Below are 25,120 nucleotides of genomic sequence, written 5' to 3'. Positions count from 1 at the left end.
GCATTGGGTTTAAGCTGAAAGAATTTTATGTCTGCACAAATTATGATACTGTCATACTTCTTTGTTGTTCTACCTCAATATACATCTAATTGTTAGACTGCTGGATTTGTTCCCAGTATTGATGACAAAGCACACTATAGATGCTGTCTGCGTTACTGGAAAATGATTTGTTTCAAAGTAAAATGACTTCCAGGTGAGGTAAACGCTGAGCATGCTCTTCCTGCCTCCTTCTTCACAGTGCTCATAGTAGATCGCTTAAGTATGTATTAGTCAGATTCTCTTATAAACTCCTAGTGCGTCTCTGGAATTTTGAATTTACAGTGACTTTACGCTCTTCTCTCTCGCTCCTCTAGGCGGTTTCATCTGTTACCAGAGCTCTAGAACTATTTGTGAAACCTGAAGAGCCGGATGGAGAGAATTGCTACAAATGTAGCGAGTAAGATTATTACTAATTATGTCTTAATACTAGATATTAGTTTTATGTATTGCATGACTTAGAGCATGTTATCTTTTAACTTCATTTAGAAATAAGGAGACGCAGCTTTGTTGTTGTTGTTGTTGCTTCATTTTGTAGTAGTGGTGAGCTGAAGCAAGGAGCTATGGAGAATGATTTGGAGTGGAAGGCAGCAGCAGGTTCCTGTGAGTTGAGAATGTGAGCTGGCTCTGTGGTAATTAATGTTAGCAGCCTGTGCTGGCTCACTAAGCAGCGTCTTGCACAGCTCTTGAACTGTGTCCTTACGTGGAGCTGTCTCCTTACGTGGAGACTATTTACAGGGGTTCCACAGAAGGACAAAGTCCAATCCACTTTCTAACCACCACCAAGCTCTTATATTTTAACATTGTATGTGGTTTGGTTTTTTAAGTTAAACAAGTTTAATTTAGAAAGTTATACATGTACTTAAACATCATGAATTATATTTACAAAACATCCTACCTTTATATCCAAAGTGATATCAAGAAATGCCTCATACGTATCCGAAACTGCTTTGCAATTCAAGCACTTCACTGGAAGCAAAATATAAATGCTTAACAATACGTGGAGGAGACTAACTGTCCAAATTCAAGTTGTCGATAGATACTACTTTAGACAAGCTGCAGACTGCTTTACTACCGACAAAAGACACAGATCAATTCTAAGGACAGGAATATTTTTAAAAGTACCTCTTGATCTTAGAAATCCTCCAAATATTTGATGAATGATGGTGGTAGCTTGAGAAGATCTGTCCAATCTGGAAATAAATTATAATCAGACCTCAGAAGATTTAAGGCACACAGTTAACTCTTCAAAGAGTTTTATGAAAACCAAGGATGACGTAGACTTTCAGTTTTGATAGTAAATAAAGGTCTACAAGGTGCTAGAGAACGTATAAAAGTGAATTTGTTTATGCTGACTTGGTGCTTCCATTCAAGCACGCTTCCTGCATAGCATCAACAGTATAGCGCAAGAACTCGTGTGCGTCTTCTTGACTGCCAAAACGGAAATGTTGTCCTATTCCTAAATAAGAAGATGATAGTATTTACCTCATTTAAAAATGAAATAATTCTCGTATTTCTAAAATCTCTCTTCTTTATAGTGTTAAAACCATTTATACACATCAAATAATTATTTGAAGATTACAAGATACTGAAAAAGAAACACATCTGAAGCCACTTACGACTGAGGTTATTGATAACACGCGTAGGCTCGATGGCATCAACAGTGCAACGCAGGGCCTGGTTAATGGGAGTCTCCATCGTGCACATCATGCAAAAATCTTGTTCACGACCTGAAGAGTGAAAGAAGAAAGCATCCCAGTCTAGCGAAACAGACATAACTACAAACAAACATATAAGTAACATTTAAACTATATATACAGTATCCACTCTCCTTGTCCCAACAGTCTCGTAACATTTTATTTCACACAACTTTATAGAATAAAAATATCCATTAAGCCTGTGTTCAAGTGCATTTTGTGATGAGAAATCTAAAAGACTACTGCAAAGTCACGTTTGTGAAGGCTGACAGGAATGTGAACTCCACAGGCTGCAAAATATATGAGGAAAGAATATTTGACATTGATGATACAGCATTAAGAGAATGTGGGTTATTTTCAGCACAGTGCTGTCAGGTGAGCTTCATGATACAGAGCTACGAGTCCTTTGGGAGAAAGGAAAAACTAAAGTAATGTATGTAATAGTACTTCTGCCCTCCTTTTTTCAACAGGACTCTTAACTGAAACAATTTCTATATACAGGAAGAAAACAGTTAAATTTCTAGGTATCGATACAAAGATACCAGCCTAAAAAGCATGCACGTTTAGTACAACATTTAGTTTATAGTACAACATTTTATTTAGAACAAAATCAGTCTAGATTTTAATACAGTCCCACAAAAAAATCTAGTCATGTTCATAACAGCTCATATTGCTTTCTAGGTTTTGTTTTTTTTTTTGTTTTTTTTTTTTTAATTGGTACAACAACGAACAGACCATTTATTGTAGTGCATTATGGAACCTAGGCTGTGAAGACTAAAGACCTATGATGCCAACATCCTAAATTTTATTGCCTTTCTAGCAGCAGGAAGCCCAAATAGCCCAAATGCCAAATGTTCATTAAATGCATTACTGTCCAATGCACTTCATTATTCCCATGAAGCAAGAAAAGATCCTTTTAAAAAAACAAACAAAAAACACACATGGTGCATTAAACGCACTCCATATGCTATTCTGAGCCCACTGCTAATACAATGCTCAAAGCCAGCTTCTACAGGTAAAATCAGGCAAGTAACTTTGTCCCACAGAATCACTGCTGTTCTTTCACCTTCAGAGCTATCCAACAGATTTAAAATACTGTTAGAAAGTACTCACATGACTGGCTGTGCTCAAGAGAAAGCATGTAATTGGCAAGTGGGGGGGTGTAGGTCAAACACTGTAGAGTAGCATTAAGAAAACGTGCGTTGCCAAGATTGTACAGGCCAACTCCAACACTTTGTGTTTCTTGCCAATCCATACGTATCTTCTCAGGTGGAAAAAGAATCCTTTGTGGCGGAGCAATTCCATCATTAACAACTGCAAGAAAGTTATATTTAAAAAGAGATTTTGTTTGTTTGTTTCTAAGAAAGGCATTAGGTATATATAGGTATAGTAAATATATAAAGTATATATAGGTATAGTAAAAATACTATTCTGCGGGAGCACCTAGAGGAACTAGCTACAATCCAAAACAGAAAAACTTATTGCAGACAGCTTTAATACCGCCAAATTCAAATTGGCTGGTCAACACAACGTTTTGGGAAAAAAAGTATAGTCAACCATTTTAATTTTTCTAAGGCAAGGCTAACTGCCATCCTGTTTTTAGTATCTAACGCCAAGTTCCTCTCCATCTATAATCTTTAACCTGATTACCTCAACTACTGCTTTTTTCCTTATTATAACTTAAACCACAAACTTAGACTTGAAATTATATGGTAATAAATGCAAGGACAATGTAAAAACAAATAACTAGGAATGACGGTACCCCTACAAATATCAGATCTTTTCCTGAGCAATGTTAGCATTCAAAAACCTGTGAATAATGGAAGCTGTGAATAGCAACAATCAAACACTTTTCTTTGCAAAACAGAAAAGACATGGATGAATCTGTGCATTACAAAATGCTCCCCATATTTCTCTGTCGACTGTAAATATATCAAAATTAATTTCTGTAACGTCAGTCACTTCAGTTGCCTTAGGGGAATCGCTTTGGAAGTCTTTATTCACAGTAGTCCCGTTCTCTATCAGTGCAACAAGTAAGAACTGCATTTTCTACTTTTGTTTTGAAGAAAACGGAGGCAGGATAAAGCGCACGCTTACTTGCGTAGTACTTGAGTAGTAGAAGTCCTGTCACTTAATCTCAAAGAAACAGCCTTTAAGAACTAAATTGCTGGTATGAATGATTTAAAAGGAATCCCCAAACTAAACACACAAAGTAAAAATTTCCATCCAAACTCTATCAGTATTACTTTTAGCTTCTGCAGAACTAGTGGCTGATGCCATTTCTTTCACTTTCGTAGGATTTTAATCCATTACAACTCTGGAGTCTTTTTAATATAAAAATGTAAATGACATTCTCTGAGGGGAATCAGTTATTTATTGCATTTTTGGAGCTTTGCAATTATCTATTAATTATTACCTATTATCTAATAGATAATGGTTGTGATTTATATATAATTGTTGCTCGCGTTAGTAATGGAACACTATTACTTTACTGCCTGCGCTTTTCTGTTTCGTGTGCACAAAGGTACCTGCATTTCGCTGCTACTTTACTTCTGTCTTTCCAGGGCTCGCCCTCTACCGCACTGTCTACTGCACCAGTCATGATGGGTTTGTTGTGATTCTATAATGAGCCTAGCTTTTGAATACACTTTTTCTGGGCGTCACTTTGTGATAGCAAGTTAATTTGTGAGGGCTTATCACTTATGACCTGCTGCTCAGTAGGTACACGCTTGGCCTCTGTTAAGCAGAGAGTCAATCACAGCTTAAGATTTTGTCCAAGATGCCATTCACGAAACTGAGTTTAACCTTGACATAACTGAGTTTAACCTTTAAACCTGAAGCTTCGTTAAAGAATAAAGCAGCACCCAAGCCAGGAAATAGAAGTTAATCGTCACTTTACCCTGAAACGCACGTAACGCCAGTGAGCTATTCTGTGCTGGCAGGATTGCTGCCGGGATGGCCGACGAGGCGGTGGGCACAGGGGGCCACAGGTCCTGCTCCCCGGGGCCACAGGTCCTGTCACAGGGGGCTGCCGGGGGTCTCCAGGCGCCGGGAACAGCGGCAACAGCGGGGACAGAGGGGACAGCAGCGACAGCAGCCACCACCTCAGCCGAGGCCGTCTCCACAACTGCCACGACGGCCTCGGAACGCCGCCCAACTCGGAGCTCCAGCGTGACGCCTTTTTAACCTGGCCGCGGTGCTCACGGCTACAAGCAGAGCGTTTCTTCCGGCGTGTCTTTACTGTCGGTGCCGGATCGGCCCTCACCCCGAGCTCTCCCTGCCGGGAGGGCTTTGCGGTTGGGGTTTCCCTCCCGCCGCCGCCGCGGGCAGGCCCCGCGCGCAAGGCGTCCGCGCTGGGGAGCAGCACGTCGCCCGCGGCGAGAGCCCGAGGGCGCGACACGAAAAAGCCCCGACGTGCGGGCGAGGCGGCGGGGAGACGGCTCTGAGGGAGCCGCCGCTTCGCCCCGCCGTCCTCCTCCCCTCCCGGGCCGCCCCGCCGAGCCCCGTGCGCCTCAGGTGCTGCCCTGAGAGGGCGCTCGGGCACTGGGACAGCTGCCCAGGGCAGTGGTCATGGCACCGAGCCTGACGGGGGTCAAGAAGTGTTTGAACGATGCTCTCAGACTTAGGGTCTGCTTTTGGGGTGGTCCTGTGTGGAGCCAGGAGTTGGACTCGGGGATTATTGTGAGTCCTTTCCACCTTGGGACGTTCTCTGATTCTAGGTCAGCAATCCATTATCTGATGAGAGGTGTGGAGTCATTCAAAGGGAAGAGAGAACAAAACACTTCTAGTTTTCAGAAGCGGGTATTTGGTAACCAAAACGATGATTCCTTTTCTTCTAGAGCAAGTAGCAGCAGGGATCCGCTTTACAATATGCTGGCAACAAGGAAACGAAGAATTGCAAACAAGACATAGGACTTGATCAGCAGCTTGTATACATGCATCGACTTATAAATGAGCACACAGCTGAGCGATAATGCAAAAATTGGACAAACTAAGTGAAGACGTTAACTGTAAATTTTATAGGTATACACTTTACTATGACGTAAGAACTTGGCAAGACCTTTCAGGGAAAAGAGTTGTTGGCATGTAATTTGAAGTAAGCTTCAAATCCCAGAGGATGACTTTGTTGGAACTTTATTCAGCTGAAAACGTGGAAGCCTTGCTTCTGCTTGTGTTAGTTACAGCTCCAGTTTACTTTGGTTGGGAGGGAAGGCATTCCAGGCTAATGTGCTGTACCTGTTCCTTCAGCTCATTGTCCATAAACGGAGGAGCAAATGAAATTATTTGAATCTCCATTAAATGCAGCACTACAAAGTGGAGTAGAGGGCGATCTAGCACTTGATTTTTCTGTAAGCAGAAAACCCAACAGAATCTCAACAACAGTTTTCAAATCTTGTCCTGCAGTAAATGACCAGCTGAGCGAAGCTTGCATTTAGAGTATGTGCTCCTACGTTAGATGGAAATAGCTTTTCCTCTTCAGAAGTGCAACTGAGTGGTGGACTGGCAGCTACGTAGGGAACTAGTTGTGCCAAAGGGTTTGTGTTGAATGCACAGAAAAATATGCAGGTCCCAACAGGAAAGGATTGTCTGTAGGCATCACACTGAGTACAGATGTTGTCCGCGGGTTCGTGCCCAGTGCACCGCGCCAATAAGCACCCCGAGTCGGAATGCACACGAAGGTCTTTTAATTACATAATTAATTACAGAACTCTGCAGAGTCAGGTACTTGGCTATCTTTCGCAAAGCAAGCACACCTCTGACTCGAATCACCGTCATTCATACACAGGAAACTTGTGAAAACTCTCTCTTTGGCTCCTTTTGACTGGTTATTACAGCTCACCTAACTTATCTCTACTGAGCTTGCGCATTACAGAGGAACGCCGGGGGGGAGGGGGTACAGGAGGAGGGGGACACACACCGAATCCCACATTAGCATAGATTAGCATTTTGACAGGTGTGATTTCTAATGTGTTAATGACCCTTAATGAGCAAAAGGTTACTATAGGTCAGTCTGGAGCTGTTTTTCTCCTTCTTGTTTTTTCCCTTTTATCCCTTCTCTTCCTTGCTTCTGCTAGCTCAAGGCTACCTGTCTCTCTCCTTCCTTATTTTCTCAGCTAAAAGACTACACAAGCTACAGGCCTCCCCATTTTCTTCAAGGTTTCCTTGTTTTTCTCCCAGCTTTGGGACTACACGGGTGTGCTTTGATATTTGCCAGTATAGCTAAAACTCATGCCAGTCTGCTCACGCACAATAAGCAGTAAGATTTAAGGACTGGTTTCATCTGCTTTTTACATAGTAACATCCTTCTTATGTTTTAGATATGCTGTAGTTAAAGCTTAAAGTAGTTCCAGTAGTTAAGTTACAGGAGTAAGGTTACTCCTTGTGGAGTAATTGCCTTAAGTGACTAGGCATTATAAGCACACCTCCATCCCAAAAGCTACCCGCCTCCAAGGTGCAACCACCCCTCACTGAGCACATCCTCTGAATTTCTCGGAGCCTGTACCTTTAAACGCAAGCGAGATAATTTCTACCAATCACAACCAAGATATGCATGACTGGAGTCACTCAAGCTCCACCTAAAAGATAGAAAATAATGTAAATTGGCTTAAGAGAAAGGGAATGTCGGGGAAGATACTGTCACGAAGGATACCTTCTGACATCAGTCGACAGGCTGAGCCTCTCACCCCCCCACCCCCCCACCCCCCCCATGGCCCATTGGGATGCTGTGAGGTAAGATCTGAACGCTTGGTTATACCAGGCGTCTCCACGGAAACTTAGAAATCTCTGGTGTCTTTATGCTTTTTAACGTCTTAATACCTAGGCTTTGTACCTGTGCATTTCATGCATGCTAGCTTGCTTTTGCAGACAGTGAATTTATCACTGGCAATCCAAAGGACCTGTGTATCTGTTGCCGTAATAAACTGCACTTAACTGCATTGTTCCTGGCCGTGATAGTTCTCCTTGAACGCGACTAGAGCGAGGGCGTGCTGCGTTGTTGGTGAATCCGTGGCCGTGATAGTTCAGTACCCTGAAGCCGACCGGACCCGTAACGGTCAATCAGCTACACCCCTTAATGCGACACTACTAAAGGAAGAAGATGACAGGGCTTGCACGCGTTGCATTAGGCTTTGCATGTGAAAACACCCCCAAATAATTTCACATGCATTTAACGTTTTTAAAGGGAAAAAAACAGGAAGGTGTAGTCTTTCTGTAAGCTACAGCCCTAGATAGTTAAGGCATCAGCATTCATTCCTTTGCTTGACAACAAACTATGACCATACAGAAGAGTTAAATATTTTCATTGCATTCTTAAAGGCGATTTTTCAGACTTGTGCTTCAGTTGTTGGAGTTGAAGAAATCAGTAGACGCCCTTACTTTTACATTAAGACCAAAATCTTTATCTAAGATTGTGTTATCTAACACAACTAAACTCCCACCCCCACATGTTTTTTTGGAACTTCTGAAAGATCTTTCTGCAGTCCCACTCTGATGGTCTTTCAGTAACATACAAACTGCCGTGGCAGATTCTGTTACAGTGCTTTTCTATTGACAGCGTGCATAACACTCAAGGTAAAGCCCCTCATTTTGCAGTGGGGACATAAAGTGTTTCTTTGGACGCTGCTGCTTCTGTTAGTACTCATTTTTTCACAAACTTGTTGAACCTGAGCTGTGCCTCCTGCGCCAACGAATGCTTTCATGACACAGTATTTTGTCAAAGCAGTTTTGCTTCTTGGAGCTACAGAAGCAGCTCTGGCTACATGATAGGGAACTGTGCTGCATTGGCAAAAAGAGACTTACTTACGGACTTAACAACACTTGCTAACTTGATCTATTTCAAATCTCATTTTAACTTTAAAGAACAATCAGTTTTGCGGTTCCTGTCTTACTAAGTTGCCTTGTTTTGCATGGAAGGTCAGCCTGTGAAAGTTTTGCTTTATTGCATGCTTCAAAAAAAGGCTGAGAGGAAGAGACCGGAGGAACCTTTTCTATTCTACAGACTTTCCCCCACGAATGTGGAATTGCAGGCTACTTGGATGAATGTTCGAATGTGAGTAAGGGAGCAAGCCTCAGCCAAAGGAGGTAGAATCCTTGCTTAAGAGGAAGTATCAGTGTGGGGACATCTTTGCTTAATGGGAGCCATTTAAACTCTTCATAGAAACTCAGTAAGCTCTACATCTTATGTTTGGAAAGCAGTATGGTTAAGCAGCTGCTAACCTAATGACTTGAGTCTTCTGCTCTGCAACTTCACGTTTTGTTTTCAAGCAGTGCATACATCAGTTTAGGCTTTGGACAAGGAGATTTGTAATGCAAATAGTGATAAACCAGAATCAGTGCTACTGACGAGCGTAATGGTGAAATGCAGCAAATCAAGTATTCCTGGAGAACTGTGAGATTACAAAACCAATAAGCCATGAAGCACTTTTTTTTTTTTAATCAACTCTTATATGCTGAAATAACACCTTCAAGAAAATCTGTTTATCTAGCCAGGCGACGGTGTCTACCGGTAAGCACAAAGGAAATGCCTTGAGAGTTCGTTTGCTGTATTTGAAGTTCTTATACCCTGCAGAAATAATTATTTAGAGTAACATGTAACTGAGGAGATTGTAGCAGGAAGTATATTATTTCTAGCATTAAATTGCTGCCCCGTTGCCAGTGCAATCTAGGAGAGAACTGTATATAACAGTTAAACTCCCCTGGACTGACTTAAATTTTAAAATATTCTGACAAAGTAAGCTCTAAATCACTTAACATTTTGAACAGTTTTAAACGGGTACAAAACTGAAGCTTTATAAACCAAGCAGCATTTATAATGCTTCATAGATAAAAACAATGCCTATTTTTTAAGATTTGTTACATATCTATGTAGGTATGCTTGCTGGAAAAGCCAGGTCTGTTGTAGACCAAATGCTGCAGATTAAGACTTGTGGCTTACCAGTTTCATTTCTGTATTTTCTTGGAAAATGTTTCGAGTTAGAGTTTAAATATAAAATGTAAATACTGTACAGATATATATTGAAATAAGTATTCCTCGGTGCACACAGGTGATTTGCATGACAAATACTCTGTATCGATCATTGTTACAAATGTAATGTTCTGTGTAAATCCACTGCGTGTTAATCTTTTCATTTATCATCAAGAGCTGTTACTTAAGCCTGGACATTCTCAAAAATAAAGTGTGAAACTATATACCATTGTGTAGCTCCTCCTTTATCAAGAGTACATGCAAGATAATTGCTCCTTTTTTTTTTCTTTCTAGAGGATGATTCAATTTTATAGCATGGATTATAACTGCTCTTGCAAGTGACCTTCTTTTAAGCACAACAGTTTAAATGATCAGGTTACAGAGAAAACCCTTTCACTGCAAAATAGATTCAATAAAGGCTTGTGGCTTACCAGTTTCATTTCAAAACCCAAGTTGTTGGGTTTGATGGAAAAATGGTTGGTTTGGATGGTAAAAAGGTCGTCGGTTTTGATGGTAGGTTTAGTCTGAGTATTGAAGGCTTCCATCAGTAAGCTCTGCATCTGAAAGACAAAGGGAAGAAATGTCATTCCCTGTTGTGATACTCAACATGGAGCTGTCTGGCTCAGTGGTTTTCTTTCTAAAGAGAGAAGTCACAACCCTGCACCCGGCTTGATCTGCTCTCTGACTACAGGGCTGGACTGACTGGAGAAGGCAGCTTCCAAAGCCCTCCCATTCAACTGACTGCATTTCAGTTCTATGATAAAATTGGTCAACTGTACAGAATATTAGGACAAAGCTACCTGCTTTTTTAGTGATCTTGTGGTCAAGCTGACCAAATCCTAGCCACAGAACAGAAGCGTTCAGAAACTGGCTAGAGAGAGCACTTAGGAATGCAGGAATTTAACTGCTTTAACGCTGCTCTTTCTCTCACGTATCTGGAACGTGAAGATCCAAGAAGAAAAGCAAGAAGATGAAGTCCTTTGTTTCCTATGCCATAATGACATTTTCAACACTGAACAGGATTGTCACCGACTGTTAACTGGTTGTTAAGTTGCAGCTAGGTATAAAATGTAGAAAATGTTTAAAAATAAAACTTGCCTTTGGATAGTGAACTGTGTTCTTCGGGGATTACTTCAGTTATCTGTAAGAGGAAAATAGATGATTGGGGGGTTGTTTGTTTTTAAGAACGGGTGCAGTCTTGCCTGTAATTTAGCTGGTATTTTTCAAAGTGACCTCTTAGAAACTTTACAGCTCTGTTGAATCAACATGTCTCTAACCCTACAATTAAATAATGCTAAAAGATGCAGCAATTTATCTTACTGCAAGTGCTTATTAAAATATCTGAGTAACTGCGACCGTGGCTTCATCACAGATATATATATATATATTTAATACTACACACTTCTGCTCAGAAAGAAAATCACGGAAAATGTAAAATTTCATTTGAGATGTTGGATTTGTTGCAGTGTGAGATCTTCTTCATCACATGATTCTATTCGTAATTAAACCATATTATCTACTGAGAGACCAAGATTATGACAAGAACAGCACAGAGTTCAGCATGAAGCCAATCAGGAGCTCAAGTTTGTATTTATTTTTTTTTGTAAGGAGATGTACCAAGCTGGCTTTTTTATTGTTTCATCAGCACATTTCTAAGCCTGTATGAGCAGGGGAAAAAAAAAAAAAAACAACAAGTAGAACAATAGCAGGGCTCCTCAGTTTACAGCATGAGGTCGCTTTTTCCAGGTGAAAAGCGGAGCCATAAGTGGCAGTACACTAAAGCCCTGGCACGTTGAGATGCGAGAGGAGAGATGTTTGGCCCTCCTTTTCACTCCTGGGAACCACATACCTCAAAACCCACAGACTATGGGATATATCTCAGAGAAATCTTGGGAAAGGAGAGCATGAAGAGCATGTTTGTAAATTTATTTCTCCCTGGGCTTCTTCTGCTTCTCCAAGAAATACTTGTTTGAATATAACTTTGGCAGCAGTACTTATGCTGTTTTGCACCTACCACATTTAAAACTCCTACAAAAAACTGAAAAGTTAGACTGAAAAGCATCTCTTTCCGTTCTACTTTGTAAAGCTGCATGTTTTCCTCATGCAAAACGACAGGGGAATGGAAGCTAGAAAAGGAAATGCTGAATGTACAACAAAACAAAACAAACCTTAGCCCTCCAGGACAAAAGCCGATAACTGATACTAAGTGCTTTCTAACATGCTGATTAGGTTTCAAGATGATACCGCTTTAAATAAGCATAATTGTGTGTCCATAGGCAGAAGCTGAATAACGACAGGATGAATTTCTATACTTAATTTTTTGTTACTGTCTTACTGTAGCACACAGGGACTTGTTACGTTTAGGGAAACCGCTAACCTAATGGAGGGTTTAAACCATAAGCTAGTTTGTTATACCAAAATGACTGAGAGAACAAAGCATAAAGTGTTTTCAGATTTCTAGTACACCTTGATGGTGTGCAGATGTGATTCAAACTACGTGGTCCAAAGCTAGTGTTCTGACACAATTCAGCAATTTCTTTCCTGTCTTCACTGATCAACCTAATGATCCCCAGTCATGATCCCCAGCCAGATTATGCTATCTAAATAACTTAGAAACTATGAAAAAAAAAAAAAACACATGAGAAGCACCCAGAAAAGAATTAGGAAAAAAAATGCTGATTATGCTGGAATCCCTGCTTACTTGGATTCCTTCTCTCCCTGTTTTGGATTGTAGCTAGTTCCTCTAGGTGCTCCCGCAGAATAGCATTTTTACTATACCTATATATACTTTATATATTTACTATACCTATATATACCTAATGCCTTTCTTAGAAACAAACAAACAAAATCTCTTTTTAAATATAACTTTCTTGCAGTTGTTAATGATGGAATTGCTCCGCCACAAAGGATTCTTTTTCCACCTGAGAAGATACGTATGGATTGGCAAGAAACAAAAAGTGTTGGAGTTGGCCTGTACAATCTTGGCAACACAGGTTTTCTTAATGCTACTCTACAGTGTTTGACCTACAAAAAAAAAATCCAGCTTTTTTTTTACTTTTTGTTTTTTTTTTTTTGTCTTTTTCTTTTCTTCCCTGCTATTATAGGTTTAAGAATATAGAGGAATTACGCTGATGGAAGCCATGTAAAGAGTCTCCAAATTTGCATTGGGTTTAAGCTGAAAGAATTTTATGTCTGCACAAATTATGATACTGTCATACTTCTTTGTTGTTCTACCTCAATATACATCTAATTGTTAGACTGCTGGATTTGTTCCCAGTATTGATGACAAAGCACACTATAGATGCTGTCTGCGTTACTGGAAAATGATTTGTTTCAAAGTAAAATGACTTCCAGGTGAGGTAAACGCTGAGCATGCTCTTCCTGCCTCCTTCTTCACAGTGCTCATAGTAGATCGCTTAAGTATGTATTAGTCAGATTCTCTTATAAACTCCTAGTGCGTCTCTGGAATTTTGAATTTACAGTGACTTTACGCTCTTCTCTCTCGCTCCTCTAGGCGGTTTCATCTGTTACCAGAGCTCTAGAACTATTTGTGAAACCTGAAGAGCCGGATGGAGAGAATTGCTACAAATGTAGCGAGTAAGATTATTACTAATTATGTCTTAATACTAGATATTAGTTTTATGTATTGCATGACTTAGAGCATAAGTTATCTTTTAACTTCATTTAGAAATAAGGAGACGCAGCTTTGTTGTTGTTGTTGTTGCTTCATTTTGTAGTAGTGGTGAGCTGAAGCAAGGAGCTATGGAGAATGATTTGGAGTGGAAGGCAGCAGCAGGTTCCTGTGAGTTGAGAATGTGAGCTGGCTCTGTGGTAATTAATGTTAGCAGCCTGTGCTGGCTCACTAAGCAGCGTCTTGCACAGCTCTTGAACTGTGTCCTTACGTGGAGCTGTCTCCTTACGTGGAGACTATTTACAGGGGTTCCACAGAAGGACAAAGTCCAATCCACTTTCTAACCACCACCAAGCTCTTATATTTTAACATTGTATGTGGTTTGGTTTTTTAAGTTAAACAAGTTTAATTTAGAAAGTTATACATGTACTTAAACATCATGAATTATATTTACAAAACATCCTACCTTTATATCCAAAGTGATATCAAGAAATGCCTCATACGTATCCGAAACTGCTTTGCAATTCAAGCACTTCACTGGAAGCAAAATATAAATGCTTAACAATACGTGGAGGAGACTAACTGTCCAAATTCAAGTTGTCGATAGATACTACTTTAGACAAGCTGCAGACTGCTTTACTACCGACAAAATACACAGATCAGTTCTAAGGACAGGAATATTTTTAAAAGTACCTCTTGATCTTAGAAATCCTCCAAATATTTGATGAATGATGGTGGTAGCTTGAGAAGATCTGTCCAATCTGGAAATAAATTATAATCAGACCTCAGAAGATTTAAGGCACACAGTTAACTCTTCAAAGAGTTTTATGAAAACCAAGGATGACGTAGACTTTCAGTTTTGATAGTAAATAAAGGACTACAAGGTGCTAGAGAACGTATAAAAGTGAATTTGTTTATGCTGACTTGGTGCTTCCATTCAAGCACGCTTCCTGCATAGCATCGACAGTATAGCGCAAGAACTCGTGTGCGTCTCCTTGACTGCCAAAACGGAAATGTTGTCCTATTCCTAAATAAGAAGATGATAGTATTTACCTCATTTAAAAATGAAATAATTCTCGTATTTCTAAAATCTCTCTTCTTTATAGTGTTAAAACCATTTATACACATCAAATAATTATTTGAAGATTACAAGATACTGAAAAAGAAACACATCTGAAGCCACTTACGACTGAGGTTATTGATAACACGCGTAGGCTCGATGGCATCAACAGTGCAACGCAGGGCCTGGTTAATGGGAGTCTCCATCGTGCACATCATGCAAAAATCTTGTTCACGACCTGAAGAGTGAAAGAAGAAAGCATCCCAGTCTAGCGAAACAGACATAACTACAAACAAACATATAAGTAACATTTAAACTATAGATACAGTATCCACTCTCCTTGTCCCAACAGTCTCGTAACATTTCATTTCACACAACTTTATAGAAAAAAAATATCCATTAAGCCTGTGTTCAAGTGCATTTTGTGATGAGAAATCTAAAAGACTACTGCAAAGTCACGTTTGTGAAGGCTGACAGGAATGTGAACTCCACAGGCTGCAAAATATATGAGGAAAGAATATTTGACATTGATGATACAGCATTAAGAGAATGTGGGTTATTTTCAGCACAGTGCTGTCAGGTGAGCTTCATGATACAGAGCTACGAGTCCTTTGGGAGAAAGGAAAAACTAAAGTAATGTATGTAATAGTACTTCTGCCCTCCTTTTTTCAACAGGATTCTTAACTGAAACAATTTCTATATACAGGAAGAAAACAGTTAAATTTCTAGGTATCGATACAAAGATACCAGCCTAAAAAGCATACACGTTTAGTACAACATTTAGTTTATAGTACAACATTTTATTTAGAACAAAATCAGTCTAGATTTTAATACAGTCCCACAAAAAAATCTAGTCATGTTCATAACAGCTCATATTGCTTTCTAGGTTTTGGTTTTTTGTTTTGTTTTTTTTTTTGTTTTTTTTTTTTTTAATTGGTTCAACAACGAACAGACCATTTATTGTAGTGCATTATGGAACCTAGGCTGTGAAGACTAAAGACCTATGATGCCAACATCCTAAATTTTATTGCCTTTCTAGCAGCAGGAAGCCCAAATAGCCCAAATGCCAAATGTTCATTAAATGCATTACTGTCCAATGCACTTCATTATTCCCATGAAGCAAGAAAAGATCCTTTTAAAAAAACAAACAAAAAACACACATGGTGCATTAAACGCACTCCATATGCTATTCTGAGCCCACTGCTAATACAATGCTCAAAGCCAGCTTCTACAGGTAAAATCAGGCAAGTAAGTTTGTCCCACAGAATCACCGCTGTTCTTTCACCTTCAGAGCTATCCAACAGATTTAAAATACTGTTAGAAAGTACTCACATGGCTGGCTGTGCTCAAGAGAAAGCATGTAATTGGCAAGTGGGGGGGTGTAGGTCAAACACTGTAGAGTAGCATTAAGAAAACGTGTGTTGCCAAGATTGTACAGGCCAACTCCAACACTTTGTGTTTCTTGCCAATCCATACGTATCTTCTCAGGTGGAAAAAGAATCCTTTGTGGCGGAGCAATTCCATCATTAACAACTGCAAGAAAGTTATATTTAAAAAGAGATTTTGTTTGTTTCTAAGAAAGGCATTAGGTATATATAGGTATAGTAAATATGTAAAGTATATATAGGTATAGTAAAAATACTATTCTGCGGGAGCACCTAGAGGAACTAGCTACAATCCAAAACAGAAAAACTTATTGCAGACAGCTTTAATACCGCCAAATTCAAATTGGCTGGTCAACACAACGTTTTGGGAAAAAAAAGTTTAGTCAACCATTTTAATTTTTCTAAGGCAAGGCTAACTGCCATCCTGTTTTTAGTATCTAACGCCAAGTTCCTCTCCATCTATAATCTTTAACCTGATTACCTCAACTACTGCTTTTTTCCTTATTATAACTTAAACCACAAACTTAGACTTGAAATTATATGGTAATAAATGCAAGGACAATGTAAAAACAAATAACTAGGAATGACGGTACCCCTACAAATATCAGATCTTTTCCTGAGCAATGTTAGCATTCAAAAACCTGTGAATAATGGAAGCTGTGAATAGCAACAATCAAACACTTTTCTTTGCAAAACAGAAAAGACACGGATGAATCTGTGCATTACAAAATGCTCCCCATATTTCTCTGTCGACTGTAAATGTATCAAAATTAATTTCTGTAACGTCAGTCACTTCAGTTGCCTTAGGGGAATCGCTTTGGAAGTCTTTATTCACAGTAGTCCCGTTCTCTATCAGTGCAACAAGTAAGAACTGCATTTTCTACTTTTGTTTTGAAGAAAACGGAGGCAGGATAAAGCGCACGCTTACTTGCGTAGTACTTGAGTAGTAGAAGTCCTGTCACTTAATCTCAAAGAAACAGCCTTTAAGAACTAAATTGCTGGTATGAATGATTTAAAAGGAATCCCCAAACTAAACACACAAAGTAAAAATTTCCATCCAAACTCTATCAGTATTACTTTTAGCTTCTGCAGAACTAGTGGCTGATGCCATTTCTTTCACTTTCGTAGGATTTTAATCCATTACAACTCTGGAGTCTTTTTAATATAAAAATGTAAATGACATTCTCTGAGGGGAATCAGTTATTTATTGCATTTTTGGAGCTTTGCAATTATCTATTAATTATTACCTATTATCTAATAGATAATGGTTGTGATTTATATATAATTGTTGCTCGCGTTAGTAATGGAACACTATTACTTTACTGCCTGCGCTTTTCTGTTTCGTGTGCACAAAGGTACCTGCATTTCGCTGCTACTTTACTTCTGTCTTTCCAGGGCTCGCCCTCTACCGCACTGTCTACTGCACCAGTCATGATGGGTTTGTTGTGATTCTATAATGAGCCTAGCTTTTGAATACACTTTTTCTGGGCGTCACTTTGTGATAGCAAGTTAATTTGTGAGGGCTTATCACTTATGACCTGCTGCTCAGTAGGTACACGCTTGGCCTCTGTTAAGCAGAGAGTCAATCACAGCTTAAGATTTTGTCCAAGATGCCATTCACGAAACTGAGTTTAACCTTGACATAACTGAGTTTAACCTTTAAACCTGAAGCTTCGTTAAAGAATAAAGCAGCATCCAAGCCAGGAAATAGAAGTTAATCGTCACTTTACCCTGAAACGCACGTAACGCCAGTGAGCTATTCTGTGCTGGCAGGATTGCTGCCGGGATGGCCGACGAGGCGGCGGGCACGGGGGGCCACAGGTCCTGCTCCCCGGGGCCACAGGTCCTGTCACAGGGGGCTGCCGGGGGTCTCCAGGCGCCGGGAACAGCGGCAACAGCGGGGACAGAGGGGACAGCAGCGACAGCAGCCGCCACCTCAGCCGAGGCCGTCTCCACAACTGCCACGACGGCCTCGGAACGCTGCCCAACTCGGAGCTCCAGCGTGACGCCTTTTTAACCTGGCCGCGGTGCTCACGGCTACAAGCAGAGCGTTTCTTCCGGCGTGTCTTTACTGTCGGTGCCGGATCGGCCCTCACCCCGAGCTCTCCCTGCCGGGAGGGCTTTGCGGTTGGGGTTTCCCTCCCGCCGCCGCCGCGGGCAGGCCCCGCGCGCAAGGTGTCCGCGCTGGGGAGCAGCACGTCGCCCGCGGCGAGAGCCCGAGGGCGCGACACGAAAAAGCCCCGACGTGCGGGCGAGGCGGCGGGGAGACGGCTCTGAGGGAGCCGCCGCTTCGCCCCGCCGTCCTCCTCCCCTCCCGGGCCGCCCCGCCGAGCCCCGTGCGCCTCAGGTGCTGCCCTGAGAGGGCGCTCGGGCACTGGGACAGCTGCCCAGGGCAGTGGTCATGGCACCGAGCCTGACGGGGGTCAAGAAGTGTTTGAACGATGCTCTCAGACGTAGGGTCTGCTTTTGGGGTGGTCCTGTGTGGAGCCAGGAGTTGGACTCGGGGATTATTGTGAGTCCTTTCCACCTTGGGATGTTCTCTGATTCTAGGTCAGCAATCCATTATCTGATGAGAGGTGTGGAGTCATTCAAAGGGAAGAGAGAACAAAACACTTCTAGTTTTCAGAAGCGGGTATTTGGTAACCAAAACGATGATTCCTTTTCTTCTAGAGCAAGTAGCAGCAGGGATCCGCTTTACAATATGCTGGCAACAAGGAAACGAAGAATTGCAAACAAGACATAGGACTTGATCAGCAGCTTGTATACATGCATCGACTTATAAATGAGCACACAGCTGAGCGATAATGCAAAAATTGGACAAACTAAGTGAAGACGTTAACTGTAAATTTTATAGGTATACACTTTACTATGACGTAAGAACTTGGCAAGACCTTTCAGACTTAGACTTGAAAGAGAAAGGAGAAAAGACCTTGGTCTTTGTATCGACCAACGAGATAAGCCTTACACATTTTTAAGTTTATTTTTGACGATTGATTGATGCATTATCAGATATTAGGTACTATACAAGAGCAAATATTAACACTAGTAAGAATAAATCCGATCCACCACCTCTTATTCAAAATACATCAATTTCTAATTTGGAGATAACGTCTCTCTGACAAGGAAGTAGAAAAGCTGTAAATACCGATATAGTTTCCTCTCCCGATGTTCCATATACATACCGATGCTGTTCCTACACCTACACTCTGAGCATAAATTTATGTTGACATGAGTATCGGGTGTTATTTCTCTCTCTGTTTGCCTTGAGAGACTCTCCTCCTGTCCACTGAAAAGTAAACTCAAGATTCCAGATCAGTTAAGACAGTTGCTATCCCCCCATTCAGAGTTCTGCAGCAGCACTGTTCAGATTTTCCAGCAGTCTCTTTACAAAATGACCACTTATAAGTGTACAAAAAACACTTATCACCTAGCTTGTCAGTAGGTACACGTGTGGCCTCTCTTAAGCAGAATCAATCACAGCTTAAGATTTTATACAAGATCCCATTTTCAAGTTTGGGATTATTTCAGAAAGTCTTTTTTCCTAGAAACAGTACTACTAGTAACACTTTAACTGGTTTGCCAGCACAACCTTTACCCTGTTAGAAATGATGTTGACTTCTACCTTCATGTAGCATACATAGTGTCCTGAGCGACAGTTGATACCATGATGCACCAGCACCGCTTATAAGGTGTAGAGGAGTGGTTCTCCACTTGATTGAGACATGTAGTCTCGGAGGTCCAAATACTCAGGATATTTTACCTCCTAAAGAGAGACCAAGAAGACAGAAAAATTATATCAGAGTACTTCGTGGACTAGCCAGAGAAAAACACTTCCAAAAAACAGAGACTGGAATTATATGAATATATCTCTTGATTCACTAAAAATAAGTCTTCCCATAAGCAACGTTTAATACTAGAAGTTGCAGAGAACTGTTTTCTGACGAATTAGCCTTCTCAGAGGAAAGTATATGCTTCTTGTCAAGCAGGAACTTTACTGATATTAAGAGAAAGAATAAGCCACAGTCGTTAGTCTACAATTATTGTCTGAAAATATTAACAACTTTCAGCATTGGGGGATGTCCCATTACATGATGACAAAGTTGCGTTACAGCGGTAAATATACCTTGTTGATCTTTCCACCTGTGAAATCTGCAAATCTTTTCAGTGATATTGTGAGAACGTTGGAAGAACGGTGTATGGTAAATCTCTTGGATGCAGGAACCATCTTTTTACACCTTAAAAACAAGCAGAGACAAGTGTTTGAAAGCATCTTCTTTTTCGCCCCCAAAACAAACTCGTTTCAATGTCTCACGCATGCTTATGCTATTTGAATAATATTTACTTGCATAATATGTTTGTTTTTTTCTTTTCATAAACCCATGCACTGCATGTCACGTTTGTTAATACAGAGAAGAAGGTAAGTTTTCCCAACAACTCAGAGCATAGCGGGAACAGGAATCTCTCACGAAAGCCTATTACCAGGGAGTTATAAAATATAAAAAAATATATTAAAAGTGAGTTATATGTAAGACTAATAACAGTTATCAGCAATGGAAAAAGTACTGTACAAGTGCAAGGCCTTTCCTTTTAAACTCACAAAAAGGCAGAAAATTCTGGCTTTATGTGTGACTGAACCGATCACACCTCAAAGAGCACATTAAGGAAGGACCATGCAATTCAGATGTGAGGTGCTATTACAGTTCTTTCTCTTCCTCAGACATCAGTTATGAGAATCCTGAATACACTGCATGTTGCTTTCTAGGATCCGCAGGCTAAGACGAACCTGGGATTAAATTGCTTTAATAACCTATTGGACGCTCTTGATTCAACACCCTAATTTCCTTAGTTTCCAACAACAAGAAGTGGATACTGCATTTTTCATTTAGAGGGGTCAGGCATGAATCCTACAGAACTGAGCCGGGCACTCTGTGCTTTTCTGAGGGGATGTTTGACTAACAACTTGTTTTGCCAAACCATCTTATACAAAAGTTCAATTGTTTCTCACATACGTAGAAACATCTTACATATTGATCAGCATAGAGAGCGCCTGAACTCAACAGGCTTTCCCTGTGCACGGGTTAGGCTTAAGGGAGCTCATTTCAGACATTAGTCCACATCGACAGGTTTCACAGTTCAAGAGCTGTGCAAGACGCTGCTTAGTGTCTAACAAACTCGTTTTAATGTCTCACGCATGCTTATGCTATTTGAATAGCATGCTCAGCGTTTACCTCACCTGGAAGTCATTTTTCTTTGAAACAAATCATTTTCCAGTAACACAGACAGCATCTATAGTGTGCTTTGTCATCAATACTGGGAACAAGTCCAGGAGTCTAACAATTAGATGTATATTGAGGTAGAACAACAAAGAAGTATGACAGTATCATAATTTGTGCAGAAATAAAATTCTTTCCCCTTAAACCCAATGCAAACGTGGAGACTATTTACAGGGGTTCCACAGAAGGACAAAGTCCAATCCACTTTCTAACCACCACCAAGCTCTTATATTTTAACATTGTATGTGGTTTGGTTTTTTAAGTTAAACAAGTTTAATTTAGAAAGTTATACATGTACTTAAACATCATGAATTATATTTACAAAACATCCTACCTTTATATCCAAAGTGATATCAAGAAATGCCTCATACGTATCCGAAACTGCTTTGCAATTCAAGCACTTCACTGGAAGCAAAATATAAATGCTTAACAATACGTGGAGGAGACTAACTGTCCAAATTCAAGTTGTCGATAGATACTACATTAGACAAACTGCAGACTGCTTTACTACTGACAAAAGACACAGATCAGTTCTAAGGACAGGAATATTTTTTAAAGTACCTCTTGATCTTAGAAATCCTCCAAATATTTGATGAATGATGGTGGTAGCTTGAGAAGATCTGTCCAATCTGGAAATAAATTATAATCAGACCTCAGAAGATTTAAGGCACACGGTTAACTCTTCAAAGAGTTTTATGAAAACCAAGGATGACGTAGACTTTCAGTTTTGATAGTAAATAAAGGACTACAAGGTGCTAGAGAACGTATAAAAGTGAATTTGTTTATGCTGACTTGACAACTCGACAACTTGAATTTGGACAGTTAGTCTCCTCCACGTATTGTTAAGCATTTATATTTATAACCTCAATATACATCTAATTGTTAGACTGCTGGATTTGTTCCCAGTATTGATGACAAAGCACACTATAGATGCTGTCTGCGTTACTGGAAAATGATTTGTTTCAAAGTAAAATGACTTCCAGGTGAGGTAAACGCTGAGCATGCTCTTCCTGCCTCCTTCTTCACAGTGCTCATAGTAGATCGCTTACGTATGTATTAGTCAGATTCTCTTATAAACTCCTAGTGCGTCTCTGGAATTTTGAATTTACAGTGACTTTACGCTCTTCTCTCTTGCTCCTCTAGGCGGTTTCATCTGTTACCAGAGCTCTAGAACTATTTGTGAAACCTGAAGAGCTGGATGGAGAGAATTGCTACAAATGTAGCGAGTAAGATTATTACTAATTATGTCTTAATACTAGATATTAGTTTTATGTATTGCGTGACTTAGAGCATAAGTTATCTTTTAACTTCATTTAGAAATAAGGAGACGCAGCTTTGTTGTTGTTGTTGTTGTTGCTTCATTTTGTAGCAGTGGTGAGCTGAAGCAAGGAGCTATGGAGAATGATTTGGAGTGGAAGGCAGAAGCAGGTTCCTGTGAGTTGAGAATGTGAGCTGGCTCTGTGGTAATTAATGTTAGCAGCCTGTGCTGGCTCACTAAGCAGCGTCTTGCACAGCTCTTGAACTGTGAAACCTGTCAATGTGGACTAATGTCTGAAATGAGCTCCCTTAAGCCTAACCCGTGCACAGGGAAAGCCTGTTGAGTTCAGGCGCTCTCTATGCTGATCAATATGTAAGATGTTTCTACGTATGTGAGAAACAATTGAACTTTTGTATAAGATGGTTTGGCAAAACAAGTTGTTAGTCAAACATCCCCTCAGAAAAGCACAGAGTGCCCGGCTCAGTTCTGTAGGATTCATGCCTGACCCCTCTAAATGAAAAATGCAGTATCCACTTCTTGTTGTTGGAAACTAAGGAAATTAGGGTGTTGAATCAAGAGCGTCCAATAGGTTATTAAAGCAATTTAATCCCAGGTTCGTCTTAGCCTGCGGATCCTAGAAAGCAACATGCAGTGTATTCAGGATTCTCATAACTGATGTCTGAGGAAGAGAAAGAACTGTAATAGCACCTCACATCTGAATTGCATGGTCCTTCCTTAATGTGCTCTTTGAGGTGTGATCGGTTCAGTCACACATAAAGCCAGAATTTTCCGCCTTTTTGTGAGTTTAAAAGGAAAGGCCTTGCACATGTACAGTACTTTTTCCATTGCTGATAACTGTTATTAGTCTTATATATAACTCATTTTTAATATATTTTTTTATATTTTATAACTCCCTGGTAATACGCTTTCGTGAGAGATTCCTGTTCCCGCTATGCTCTGAGTTGTTGGGAAAACTTACCTTCTTCTCTGTATTAACAAACGTGACATGCAGTGCATGGGTTTATGAAAAGAAAAAAACAAACATATTATGCAAGTAAATATTATTCAAATAGCATAAGCATGCATGAGACATTGAAACGAGTTTGTTTTGGGGGCGAAAAAGAAGATGCTTTCAAACACTTGTCTCTGCTTGTTTTTAAGGTGTAAAAAGATGGTTCCTGCATCCAAGAGATTTACCATACACCGTTCTTCCAACGTTCTCACAATATCACTGAAAAGATTTGCAGATTTCACAGGTGGAAAGATCAACAAGGTATATTTACCGCTGTAACGCAACTTTGTCATCATGTAATGGGACATCCCCCAAAGCTGAAAGTTGTTAATATTTTCAGACAATAATTGTAGACTAACGACTGTGGCTTATTCTTTCTCTTAATATCAGTAAAGTTCCTGCTTGACAAGAAGCATATACTTTCCTCTGAGAAGGCTAATTCGTCAGAAAACAGTTCTCTGCAACTTCTAGTATTAAACGTTGCTTATGGGAAGACTTATTTTTAGTGAATCAAGAGATATATTCATATAATTCCAGTCTCTGTTTTTTGGAAGTGTTTTTCTCTGGCTAGTCCACGAAGTACTCTGATATAATTTTTCTGTCTTCTTGGTCTCTCTTTAGGAGGTAAAATATCCTGAGTATTTGGACCTCCGAGACTACATGTCTCAATCAAGTGGAGAACCACTCCTCTACACCTTATAAGCGGTGCTGGTGCATCATGGTATCAACTGTCGCTCAGGACACTATGTATGCTACATGAAGGTAGAAGTCAACATCATTTCTAACAGGGTAAAGGTTGTGCTGGCAAACCAGTTAAAGTGTTACTAGTAGTACTGTTTCTAGGAAAAAAGACTTTCTGAAATAATCCCAAACTTGAAAATGGGATCTTGTATAAAATCTTAAGCTGTGATTGATTCTGCTTAAGAGAGGCCACACGTGTACCTACTGACAAGCTAGGTGATAAGTGTTTTTTGTACACTTATAAGTGGTCATTTTGTAAAGAGACTGCTGGAAAATCTGAACAGTGCTGCTGCAGAACTCTGAATGGGGGGATAGCAACTGTCTTAACTGATCTGGAATCTTGAGTTTACTTTTCAGTGGACAGGAGGAGAGTCTCTCAAGGCAAACAGAGAGAGAAATAACACCCGATACTCATGTCAACATAAATTTATGCTCAGAGTGTAGGTGTAGGAACAGCATCGGTATGTATATGGAACATCGGGAGAGGAAACTATATCGGTATTTACAGCTTTTCTACTTCCTTGTCAGAGAGACGTTATCTCCAAATTAGAAATTGATGTATTTTGAATAAGAGGTGGTGGATCGGATTTATTCTTACTAGTGTTAATATTTGCTCTTGTATAGTACCTAATATCTGATAATGCATCAATCAATCGTCAAAAATAAACTTAAAAATGTGTAAGGCTTATCTCGTTGGTCGATACAAAGACCAAGGTCTTTTCTCCTTTCTCTTTCAAGTCTAAGTCTGAAAGGTCTTGCCAAGTTCTTACGTCATAGTAAAGTGTATACCTATAAAATTTACAGTTAACGTCTTCACTTAGTTTGTCCAATTTTTGCATTATCGCTCAGCTGTGTGCTCATTTATAAGTCGATGCATGTATACAAGCTGCTGATCAAGTCCTATGTCTTGTTTGCAATTCTTCGTTTCCTTGTTGCCAGCATATTGTAAAGCGGATCCCTGCTGCTACTTGCTCTAGAAGAAAAGGAATCATCGTTTTGGTTACCAAATACCCGCTTCTGAAAACTAGAAGTGTTTTGTTCTCTCTTCCCTTTGAATGACTCCA

At 40.1% G+C, this 25,120-nt stretch overlaps 1 pseudogene; it reads right to left on the bottom strand.

The window, feature by feature from the left end:
• Window positions 1-4,335, bottom strand: part of LOC136789181 (ubiquitin carboxyl-terminal hydrolase 42-like) — a 53,150-nt pseudogene extending 48,815 nt beyond the window's left edge.
• Window positions 4,336-25,120: the final 20,785 nt, after the last annotated feature.

The sequence above is a fragment of the Anser cygnoides genome, unplaced genomic scaffold (assembly GCF_040182565.1).
Source record: "Anser cygnoides isolate HZ-2024a breed goose unplaced genomic scaffold, Taihu_goose_T2T_genome scaffold_42_1, whole genome shotgun sequence".
Classification (NCBI taxonomy): domain Eukaryota; kingdom Metazoa; phylum Chordata; class Aves; order Anseriformes; family Anatidae; genus Anser; species Anser cygnoides.
This window is presented reverse-complemented; position numbering and strand designations above follow the sequence as displayed.